Below are 12588 nucleotides of genomic sequence, written 5' to 3'. Positions count from 1 at the left end.
GTTGTATACATGGACTTTAGTAAAGCCTTCGATAAGGTTCCTCATGGCAGGCTGATACAGAAGGTGAAGTCATATGGGATCTGAGGTGAGCTGGAAGATGGATACAAAACTGGCTTGGGCACAGAAAGCAAAGAGCAGTAGTGGAAAGGTACTTTTCTAACTGGAGGTTTGTGACAAGCGGTGTTCCACAAGGATCAGTGCTGGGGCCTCTGTTGTTTGTCATGTATATAAATGATTTGGAGGAAAATGTAGGTGGTCTGATTCATAAATTTGCAGATGATACAAAAATTGGGGGAGTAACGGATAGTGAGGAGGATTGTCAGAGGATACAGCAGGATATAAACCGGCTGGAGACCTGGGTCGAAAATTGGCAGAATCTAACCTGGACAAATGTGAGGTGATGTGATTTGGATGGTCCTCTGCAGAAGGAAAGTATACTGTCAATGGTAGAGCCCTTAGAAATATTAGCATATAGAGGGATCTAGGCATGCAGATCCACAATTTCCTGAATGTGGCAACTCAGGTTTTTATATTGATTCATGGGACACGGACGTCGCTGGCTGGCCAGCATTTATTGCCCATCCCTAGTTGCCTGAGGGCAGTTAAGAGTCAACCACATTGCTGTGGCTCTGGAGTCACATATAGGCCAGACCGGATAAGGACGACAGATTTCCTTCCCTAAAGGACATTAGTGAACCAGATGGTTTTTCCGACAATCGGCAATGGTTTCACAGTCATCAATAAATTCTTAATTCCAGATTTTTTTTGTTATTGAATTCAAATTCCATCATCTGCCATGGTGTGATTTGAACTTGGGTCCACAGAACTTTAGCTGAGTTTCTCGATTAATCGTCTAGCTATAATATCGCCTTCCCCGTGGACAAGGTGGTCAAGAAGGCGTATGGAATGCTGGCCTTCATCGGTCGGGGGGTTGTGTATAGGAATTGGAAAATCATGTTGCAGCTGTATAAGACTTTGGTTAGGCTGCATTTGGAGTATTGTGTACAATTCTGGTCGCCACACTACCAGAAGGATGTTGATGCATTGGAAAGAGTGCAGAAGAGATTTGCCAAGATGTTGCCTGGTTTGGAGAAAATGGATGATAAAGGTTGAACAAACTTGGATTGTTTTCGTTGGAGGATGATGGGGGGACCTGATAGACGTTTACAAGATTATGACAGGCTTGGATAGAGTGGATGGTCAGAGTCTTTTTCCCTGGGTCGAAGGGGGGCATAGGTTGAAAGTGAGAGGGGGAAAGTTTAAAAGAGATGTAAGGGGCAAGTTTTTCACACACAGGGTGGTGAATGCCTGGAACGCGCTGCCGGAGAAGGTGGTGGAAGCAGATTCTATAACAACGTTCAAGAGGCATCTGGATAGATACATGGATAGTCAGGGAATCGAGGCAGATGGACCATGTAGAGGGAAGAAAATATTAGATTACAGAGGCATCTGTGTCAGCACAGACTTGTTGGGCCAAAGGGCCTGTTCCTGTGCTGTACTGTTCTTTGTTCTTTGTTGTTGTTTAAAGGAGAAAGTAATGATGTCTAAATCAGGGTCACTGTGCATTTATGTGAATGCACGGAGTATAGTAAATAAGATTGGGGAGTTACAGGCACAGATTGCATTGTGGAAATATGATGTTATGGAAGGGCAGAACTAGCTGTTAAATATTCCTGGGTATAAGGTGTTCAGAAAATTGGAAAGGGGGAGGGGTGGCTGTATTGGTTAAGGAGAGCATTTCAGTGCTGGAGAAAGAGAGTTTGTCGGAGATTTTCAGAGACCTATGTATTATGCTGGCTTTAATGTGGGAGGTTTCCCTTTATTATTTACAGCTCAGCAAATACAAAGAACTCACGGAGACAGTAATTTTGGTTGAAGATATACTTTATTGTTGCCCAGGCCTGGTCCACGCGTGTGGGAGAGTGATTTAGGGCAGCCCAAATTATTCTAAATAGCATTGTTATCAGTATCACAATTATACATTTTCAACAATCATTTGTCCGCCTCTTTGCTCATCCTAGCCAGATGTGAGCCAATCATTTTAGTATGAAACATTTACCTTGGCCAATAACATTTCACTCTCTGGCAGCATGAGAATGCATAAGTTCGTTGAGTTCGAAAGTTCTTTTCCCACTGTTTACTTAGCAACCCTTTATCAGGAAAATTGAATTATTCTATTCATTCTACTGTCTGGGAAGCTTGTACTTTCTAAAGCTGATAAGATAGTTCTCAGAAGCTGTATTGTTTTCAAGGAATATGGTTCTTCTCACTCAGCTGTATCCCATCATGCCCTAGAGCGTCATTAGCCAATGTGTATGTCTTTAATTCAGAATACAATATGTTTTCAAAAGATACACGTTTAAATTCTCTAACTGTGGTTATATGTGTTTCTATGCAAACTGCACCTTTGTAACTCCAGGTATCTTGTATTTTTTTCTATATTATATTCACTCTAAATTAGTTTATCTTAATCTATTTGTCCTTTTGGTCCCAGGTTATCCTAAACCCCTCTAACAGGGTTCAAGGACAGAATCAATTTGACTGGACTAAGGAACAAAAAGGGTGCAATTATATTGCTCGGTGTAACCTTTTGACTGCCAACTAGTAAGAAGGATGCAGATGAACAAATCTGCGGGGAAATTACAGGGAGATACGAACATTATAGAGTAGTTACAATGGGGGACTGTAATTACCCGAATGTAGACTGGGACAGTGGTAGTGTAAAAGATGAAGAGGGGCAAAGTTCCTAGATTGTGTTCAGAAGATTTTCTACAGCAGTATGAGTCCAGTCCAACAAGAAAAGATGTACCGTTGGACATGGTTCTTGGAAATGAGGTTGGCCAAGTAGATCAAGTGTCCATGGGAAAATATTTAGGAAACAGTGATCATTGTATTGTAGGGTTTGGGGTGATGCTAGAAAAGGAGAAAAGGCAATCCAGAGTAAAAATAATTAACGGGGGAGAGCGGACTTCAATAGAGTAAGAAAGGAGCTGGGCTGGTTAGACTGGAATGAAAGGTTGGTGGGAAAATCTGTCCGGATATGATGGAGTTATATTCTCAGAAAAGGGAAAGGTAAGGCAAACACATCCAGAGCTTCCTGGATGAAAGAGATAGAAATTAAGATAAGGAAGAAAAAGTGTGCTTTTGACAGGTAGATAATACAGTTGAGAATCAAGAGGAATACAGAAGGTTAGAGGGGAGGTAAAAAGGCTCATTAGAGAAACAAAGAGGGATTATGAGAAAAGAATAGCGGCCAATATAAGAGAGAATCCCAAACATAGAAACATAGAAACCCTACAGTGCAGAAGGAGGCCATTCGGCCCATCGAGTCTGCACCGACCACAATCCCACCCCACATATTTACCCGCTAATCCCTCTAACCTATGCATCCCAGGACTCTAAGGGGCAATTTTTAACCTGGCCAATCAACCTAACCCGCACATCTTTGGACTGTGGGAGGAAACCGGAGCACCCGGAGGAAACCCACGCAGACACGAGGAGAATGTGCAAACTCCACACAGACAGTGACCCGAGCCGGGAATCGAACCCGGGACCCTGGAGCTGTGAAGCAGCAGTGCTAACCACTGTGCTACCGTGCTGCCCTGTAGGCATAAAAATAGTAAAAAGGCATAGCGCCGATTAGAGACCAAAAAAGGCAATTTACACATGGAAGCAGGGGACGTGGCTGAGCTATTAAATTAATACTTTGCATCCAACTTTACCAAGGAGGTAGATGCTACCCAGACCATGGTAACAGATGGGGAAACACTGTCACTAGAAGAGTTCAGAATTAATAAGGAGGAAATGTTGAATACACTGTCGATACTGAAAGTTGACAAGGCATCGGGAAAGATGAGATGCATCCAAGGATATTGAAGGAAGCGAGAATGGAAATTCCAGGGGCGTTGGTCATAATCTTCTAATCTTCTCTAGACTCAGGGGGAGTGCTGAGGACTGGAGAATTGCAAATGTTACACCCTTGTTACCAAACGGTTGTAAGGTTAGTCCCAGCAATTACAATTGGTCAGTTTCACATCAATGGTGGGCAAGTTTTGAGAAACAATGATTCGGGATAGAATTCTATGAATTAATAATCACATGGAAAAATGTGGGTTAATTAGGAAGAGCCAGCATGGATTTCTAATAGGGAAATCGTGTTTAACTAACTTCTCGGAGTTTTTGAGGAGGTAACAGAAAAGGTTGATGAGGGGAATGCGGTAGATGTGGTGTACATGGACTTTTGAAGGCATTTGATACATTGCCATACAACAGACTAGTGTGAAAAGTTACAGCTCAAGGAATAAAAGGGACAGTAGCAACATAGATACAAAATTGGCTGAATTATAGGTATGAAAAGAGTAATTGTCAATGGTTATTTTTCAGGCTGGAGGAATGTTTGTAGTTGTGTTCCCCAAGGGTCGGTATTGGGACCCTTGTTTTTCCTGATATGTATTAATGACCCAGATCTTGGTGTGCAGGGCACAGTTTCAAAGTTTGTGGATGATGCAATGCTTTGAAGCATTATAAACTGTGAGAAGAATGGTGCAGAGCTTCAAAAGGACATAGACAAGTTGGTGGAGTGGGCAGATAGGTGGCAGATGAAGTTCAATGCGGAGAAATGTGAAGTGATGCATTTTGTTGGGAAGAGCATGGACTGACAATACAAAATATGGGTAAAATTCTTAAGGGGGTTCTGGAGCAGAGGGATCCGGGTGTATATGTGCATGAGTCATTCTAGGTGGCAGGATATCCTAAGCTTTATCAATAGAGGCATAGAGTACAAGAGCAAGAAGATTATGCTGAACTAATACAAGACACTAGTTAGACCTCGGCTGTGTAACGCTCTGGATGCCACTCTTTAGGAAGGATGTGAATGCATTGGAGAGTGCAGAAGGTGTTTACAAGAACGGTTCCAGGGATGAGAAACTTCAGTTATGAGGAAAGATTGGAGAGGTTGGGACTGTTCTCCTTGGAGAGAAGAAAGCTAAGAGGAGGTTTGATAGAGATGTTCAAAATCATGAAGGGCCAGAGTAGATAGGGAGAAAACTGTTCCCACTCGTAAAAGAATTGATAACAAGAGGGCACAGATTTGAAGTGATTTGCAAAAGAAGCAAATGTGATGCGAGAAAAATCTTTTTCACAAGTGAGTGGTTCAGGTCAGGAATGCTCTGCCTGGAAGTGAGGTGGAGACAGGTTCAATCAAGGCATTCAAAAAGGTATTAGATGATTGTTTCTATTCAAATAATGTTCAGGGGTATAGCGAATGGCACTCAGTCATGATGCTTGTTTGGATAAATCATGCAGACACAATGGGCCAAATAACCTCCTTCTGCACCATAATGCTTGAGATTATAAATTCTCCTATTTCGGACTATAAGGGACCGATATTTGTCTTCACTGATCTTTTTCTTTTTACATATTTGTAGAAGCGTTTACAGTCTGTTTTTATGCTACTCGCAAGTTTACTCTCATACTCTATTGTTCCCCACTTAACCAATCTCTTGGTCCTCTGCCTGAATTCTGAACTGCTCCTGATCCTCAGGCTTCTACTTTTTCTAACAACTTTATATGATTCTTCTTTGGATCTAATACTATCCTTTATTTCTTTTGTTAGCCATGGTTGGGCTGCTTTTCTTGTGCCTTTGTGCCAGAAGGGATTGATTAACTGTTGCAATGCATACATTTGTTCCTTAAATATTAACCACCGCCTATCCACTGTCACGCTTTTCAATGAAGTTCCTCAATCTATCTTAGTCAACTCATGCCTCATGCCTTAACAGTTTTCTTTGTTTAGTTCTGTCTGGCAGTCACCCATTCCCTTTCTACCTGTAGTGTGACCATCTCATTGGACAGGCTATCCACAAAGACCTCATCCTTGTGAATGCTCCACAGTAACTCCAATAGGAGCGCCAGCTCCAAAACACGGATTTTGAGTACTTGCAGCTGGAGACACTTTTTGTACATGTGGTCACCCTGAACACTGAAAGTGTCCCTGACTTCCCACATCGCACAAGAGGAGCATTCCACATGGCCGAGCTGCTCTGCCATGACTTAACCCTTAAATTACTCCCTTTACTTTTACTCCCTCTAGATTAAGGTATATTCAGGACATGAGAAATACTCACCAGGTCCTACTTACCAAGGCTGCCACTCTGGGGGGGAGGGGCGGGGGGCAGTTAGAAAAGGAAAGGATCACCTCACTCCCTTCTCACCAAACTCCTCAGTCATCAAACTCCAACGTTAGTGCTATACCGCAGTCCAAGGGCACACTCCAGTGCAGACAAAGGCAGCATTTTAAAATAGTCTACTTTTATACTCAACGGAATCTGGTCTCTGGAAACTTGTTTAAGCTAGTTATCTATTAACTAGTTGCAGCACAAGCGGAACCAGAATTTGTCCTGTTTGAGGCTGAACTAAAACTCCCCTTCTTCCAACCCAAAGAGCAACTTTTAGTTAATTACTAAATTAAAGAGAGACCAGACTTCAGTTAGAAATTAACCCTTAAATTCCCTCAGTGACCATCCTTCAATGACTAAACTCGAACTTCAGCACTCTATTGCAGTCCAAATGCATATTACAGTGCAGACAAAAGCAGAAAATTGAAGAAGAAAATAAAAATGGGCACCCAGTGCCGAACCAACTGTGTACATTGCTATCAGGGATGTCCGTATAGCTTGAAGGTTTAAAAGATGTTGAAACGCACAGAAAACTTCAAAATGGAATTCTCTGACCCACTCGCAGAACCCCCCACCCCTCCCCTTTCAGTGAAGTGCCCTTCAACCACTCACTGTTCCATTGTATATCTATCACTAACACTGGAAACGTTACAGAATTTTTGCGAAAAGTGAGGCACTTGGCGTAACACCCAAAGCCCTGCCTTTGGTTAGATATGATATATGATATGGATGGCACAGTGGTTAACACTGCTGCCTGCCACAGCAACCTCTGCAAGACGTGCCGGATCATCGACACAGATGCCATCATCTCACGTGAGAACACCATCCACCAGGTACACGGTACATACTCTTGCAACTCGGCCAACGTTGTCTACCTGATACGCTGCAAGAAAGGATGTCCCGAGGCATGGTACATTGGGGAAACTATGCAGACGCTGCGACAACGGATGAATGAACACCGCTCGACAATCACCAGGCAAGACTGTTCTCTTCCTGTTGGGGAGCACTTCAGCGGTCACGGGCATTCGGCCTCTGATATTCGGGTAAGCGTTCTCCAAGGTGGCCTTCGCGACACACGACGGCGCAGAGTCGCTGAGCAGAAACTGATAGCCAAGTTCCGCACACACGAGGACGGCCTCAACCGGGATATTGGGTTCATGGCACACTATTTGTAACCCCCACAGAGTTTCACTGGCTGTCTTGTCTGGAGACAATACACATCTTTTTAGCCTGTCTTGATGCTCTCTCCACTCACAATGTTTTGTTTCTTAAAGACTTGATTAGTTGTAAGTATTCGCATTCCAACCATTATTCATGTAAATTGAGTTTGTGTCTTTATATGCTCTGTTTGTGAACAGAATTCCCACTCACCTGAAGAAGGGGCTTGGAGCTCCGAAAGCTTGTGTGGCTTTTGCTACCAAATAAACCTGTTGGACTTTAACCTGGTGTTGTTAAACTTCTTACTGGCCTCACTGCGCCAGGGACCCAGGTTCGATACCCTGCTTGGGTCACTGTCTGTGCAGAGTCTGCACGTTCTCCCCGTGTCTGCGTGGGTTTCCTCCGGGTGCTCTAGTTTCCTTCCACAGTCCAAAGGTGTGCGGCTTAGGTGCATTGGCCATGCTAAATTCTCTCAGTGTACCTGAAAGGCGCCAGAGTGTGGCAACTCGAGGATTTTCACCGTAACTTAATTGCAATGTTAATGTAAGCCTACTTGTGATGTTAATAAATAAAATTTAACTTTATCCACTCAGTGAATATTGACGTTTATCATGAAACAAGTGGAATGGCGAGTTGGCATTTGGGAATGTGTGATGCTGGACAATATGTGTAAGAAGAAAGGGTCCTTTGCACCATGTGATAAAATATGGTTTAGAGGAATAAAAACAAAATGTACCGTACTTCAAGAATATAAACAACAGCCACCAGAATTGAGGCATTCCAAATACCAACACTGTGACTTAATTGAGATGGATTCCCATCTGACTGGAAGCCAAGGCTAACTTCTGAGTGAGGAACAAGTTACAGAAGGAGAAACATTGCAGAGTTAAAATCTCACATCGTGTGCCTGAAATTCTGATCTCCTCTTCCTCCATCCCCATGCATCCAATTCCTGTCAATATCAGGGCCAATGGAGCGGAAAGCCAAAAGAGCAGGGTTCAGGTTCAGGATAAATCTTTTCTTCAGTAGCTGGCACAGGAAGGGAATTTGAGGTTATTTAAGGAACAGTTTGTTACAGTGTGAGATTGGCAGGTTTGATTATTACAGCTGTTGGAATTCAGTTAACCTCTGGGTGAGACTCATAGAAACTAGTCAAATGGAGAACTGGTTGACTCATTGCGACCATGATCTTCAGTACTGGACCTTAATCAGATCATACACAAATATGTAGCCTATACTTGGGGCATTGCCCAATCTAGCTGAGAAAATGACCACCATAAAGGGGGGGAAGAGCTTTTGAAAGGGCTCTCCTGTTGACCCCTTCCTGTCCTGTGAGAAAGAGGCTGACCTGTGACCCAGGCCTCGGCAGAATAACATGGCTGAAACTGAAGTCAACACAACGTGAAGTTTATCTTTTCCACGTCACTCTATTACACTGTCCATGGTCCTCCAGTGTTTTCCTGACTATTTTTTCATGGGTGTATTCTTGGCCAACATTTCCTCTTTTCCCTGTAATTAGATAGGATCAGGACTCTCTCCAGTGATTCTGCTCAACATCCTGATGGGAGAAACTTCAGCTGTTATTTGATAGGTACCATTCCATCGACAGGCTAGGCTACAGACATAGGCAAGAATTCAACTCCTACGTGGTCTGTGCACTAACTTATTAACTTTCAGGAGGTGACTGTCTCTGGCATGGCAGGTGGACTTGAACCACTGTATGGGTTTGATTCAACTGAAATACTCACAAAGCACAGTTAAGAGTCAACCACATCGATGGGGAATTAGAGTCATATATAAGTGAGATCAGGTTTTAAGTTTTAAAGTGTATTTATTATTGTCACTAATAGGCTTACATTGACACTACAATAAAGTTACTGTGAAAATCCTCTCGCCGCCACACTCTGGTGCCTGATCGGGTACACTGAGGGAGAATTTAGCATGGCCAATGCACCTAACCAGCAGGTCTTTCAGACTGTGGGAGGAAACCGGAGCACCCGGAGGAAACCCACGCAGACACGGGGAGAATGTGCAGACTCCGCACTGACAGTGACCCAAGCTGGGAATTGAACCCGGGTCCCTGGTGCTGTGAGGCAGCAGTGCTAACCACTGTGCCGCCGTGCCACCCATGTTAAGAACAATTAGTTTAATTCCCTAAAGAACATTGGTGAACCAGTTGGGCTTATGTGACAATCCAATAATTAATGATCAATTTTACCGATGCCAGCTTTTTTTCCTTAATTTTATGATGATACTGTGCCTTTATGAAATGTATTAAAATGTTTCCTGTGAAGGGAACATTTTAAACTTCAGCTCTGATTATGGTGCTGATGTGTCTGCTCCAGGCAGCCCACACACTGAGAATGTAGAGGCATAATTGATCCTAGATATAAGGGGTTTGTTTTAATCTGAGCTAATGCAGTTCTGTTAAATTTTTGGGTTGCCCCCTGGGTTTCAGAGTAGGGTTTTAATAGATTGATGAGAGAGTCATGTGAATGGGAGGAGCTAGACTAGGAGTGAGAGGGGGAAAAAGCAGACAGTTTTTGCTTGGGTTGGCAAGGAGCAGGAGCTCTTCTCTCTCCCTCCCTCCCTCTCTGGAGATTGAAGTCTGGGACCTGTAAAAAAAAAAATCTCTCTCCAGAGGTGTTAAAAAGCTTGAGGAATGGCAACCCATGAAAGCCTGTCTGTTTTTGCTAACTGATTCTGAAGAGGAGTTTACATCTATGGGAAATATTGCTTAAATTGGAACTAATAGAGATAGGCTAGCAGTTAAGAATTATATCTAGTCATTTTTAAGTATTTTAAGTTACACTAATTCTTTTTGTTATAGTTAAACTGTATGTTAAATAAAGTTTGTTTTAATAAATGCTTCCCAGTGGGTCAATAGAATCACATTTATGCTCACACAAATCATAGAATCCCTACAGTGAAGGAGGCCATTCGGCCCATCGTGTCTGCACAGACAACAATCCCACTCAGGCCCTATCCCCTTAACCCCATGTATTTACCCTGCTAGCCCCCCTGACACCTAGGAGAAATTTAGCATGGCCAATGCACGTAAGTGGCACATCTTTGGAGTATGGGAGGAAACCCACACAGATATGGGGAGAACGTGTAAACTCCACACACAGTCACCTGAGGCCGGGATTGAATCTAGGTCCCTGGCGCTGAGGCAGCAGTGCTAACCACTGGGCCACCCTAATGCCAAAATTAAACAGTTGGGGTCTAGGCTAACTTCATAATGTGTCTGCACATTCCCCCCGTGTCTGCGTGGGTTTCCACCAGGGGTGCTCCAGTTTCCTCCCACAGTCTGAAAGACGTGCTGGTTAAGTGCATTGGCCATGATAAATTCTCCCTCAGTATACCCGAACAGGCGCCGGAACATGGTGACTCGGGGATTTTCACAGTAACTTCATAGCAGTATTAGTTTAAGCCAACTTGTAACACTAATAAAACTAAAAGAACACTTAAATTTCAGCTCCTACTAACTGGACTGATAGTTCAGCACCATAACCAGTTCAACATGGTACACACTTCATTTCCCATCCTCTTTCAGGTAATGTGGCAACCAGGGACTTCCATTGGATTGGTCCATCATTCTGTTTGGGCAAAGTATTGCAGTGGTTCAACATTGTCTTTGGCAATGTGGCGGACCAGGAAATTGGTGCCTGCCATTGAGTTTATTGGATGGGTTTACAGGCTGATAATCAACTTGTTTGGCTCCATTATAAACTCACCTTCCCTGGCCGTCAAGTCCTGAAGTTGGACTTGAACCTGGAACCTCTGGCTCAGAGGTAGGGAGGCTACCACTGCGCTACAGGGTCTCCCCACACTCCAACCTAACCCTTTTAGTATAAAAAAGCACAAGTCACACAAAGATCCAGACACAACCACCAACAAATATTTATTGCTTTTTTGTTATTTTGTTTAAGGATCTGGGCACTGAAGGCACCAAGATTAAGTTGATGGACATAAGGCAATGGATATATAATAAAACCCCCTCACAGTTCAGAGAAATATTATACATAAAAACAATTTCATCACACATTAACACATCTTTGCTGTTTCAAATTACCTTTGCACCATGTGATAAAATATGGTTTAGAGGAATAAAAACAAAAATGTACTGTACTTCATCAAGAATACACAGTTTAGGGATTGCCATTAAAGAGCAGTGACCCTCATATCTGTAAGTACCTGCATGTTAAAGTCCTTCACGGTTACCATAACGACAATACAAACTTTTCTTAAAACCTTTATTTTTAACTCCTTCGGGCCAAGTCCTACAACAGTGGGTCTCACTCTGTTGCTCGTGCTCAACTCTCGTTAGCTTTCCCACAATGCTTTGGATTCTGGGATCCATCTACAAAGATGGCCGGGTTGACCTCTCAAGGGAAATTCCCTGCTGCCTCAATTACAAAGGCACACTGTTGGAAAAACAATTTGAGGAAAAGCAAAGGTAAAGGGACAGGGCCTACGTGCATAGCAACAAGCTTGAAAGGAGTAGAGGCCACATTGTGTATGAAGTGAAGCTTAGGTGATAGAGATTGCAGGCTGTGGGAGAATACTGAGGGAGAGTTCCATTATTGAAGGTCCTAGGAAAGGAAGGGTGGTGGTTTGAGTGGTCTAAGGCTTTTGTCCTTTGAGATCCAGAAGGGAGCATACTAGGAACCAGACATAAAGATTATATCCATGCCCCATTTAGCATGTTCAATCCACCTGAACTACACATCTTTGGACACTAAGGGGCAATTTAGCATGGCTAATCCACCTAAAGTACACATCTTTGGACAATAAGGGGTAATTTAGCATGGCCAATCCACCTAACCTGCACATCTTTGGACTGTGGAAGGAAACTAGAGCACCTGGAGTAAACCCATGCAGACACGGGGAGAATGTGCAAACTCCACAGTCACCCTAGGCTGGAATCAAACCTGGGCCCCTGGTACTGTGCTAGCCACTGTGCCACCGTGTTGCCTCCATTGATTGGTTAATATTTCAAGCCGGTGATACCAATACAGCTTGGTATTCTGATTCACACCTATCCAAAAATAACTTAAAAACTGCCATTTCCAAAACTCCACAAATTTCAAGCAACCACGGTCCAGCCAATAGGAAGTCTAAATGCAAATAGGATAGAACACCTTAGGTTTAAGGTCAGGATGTTCAGGATTGCGTGCGGCTGAATGCTGGACACCTCGTTAGGCTGAGGTCCAAAGTTACAGGAGAAAGGACGTTCCCCAAAGAAGGTTAT

General features: G+C 43.3%; 2 protein-coding genes across 2 annotated transcripts in view; both read right to left on the bottom strand.

The window, feature by feature from the left end:
- The window catches only part of LOC144479157 (sphingomyelin phosphodiesterase 2-like), a 103412-nt gene extending 97103 nt beyond the window's left edge, over positions 1 to 6309 (bottom strand). Inside the window, exon 1 of the mRNA XM_078197718.1 lies at positions 6126 to 6309. The gene's annotated coding sequence lies outside the window, so the exon portion shown is untranslated. The remainder of the gene's footprint in view (positions 1 to 6125) is intronic.
- Positions 1 to 12588, bottom strand: part of rpl10a (ribosomal protein L10a) — a 368503-nt gene that overhangs the window by 277032 nt on the left and 78883 nt on the right. The gene's annotated exons all lie outside the window — the stretch shown is intronic.

This window comes from Mustelus asterias, chromosome 25, assembly GCF_964213995.1.
Source record: "Mustelus asterias chromosome 25, sMusAst1.hap1.1, whole genome shotgun sequence".
Classification (NCBI taxonomy): Eukaryota; Metazoa; Chordata; class Chondrichthyes; order Carcharhiniformes; family Triakidae; genus Mustelus; species Mustelus asterias.
This window is presented reverse-complemented; position numbering and strand designations above follow the sequence as displayed.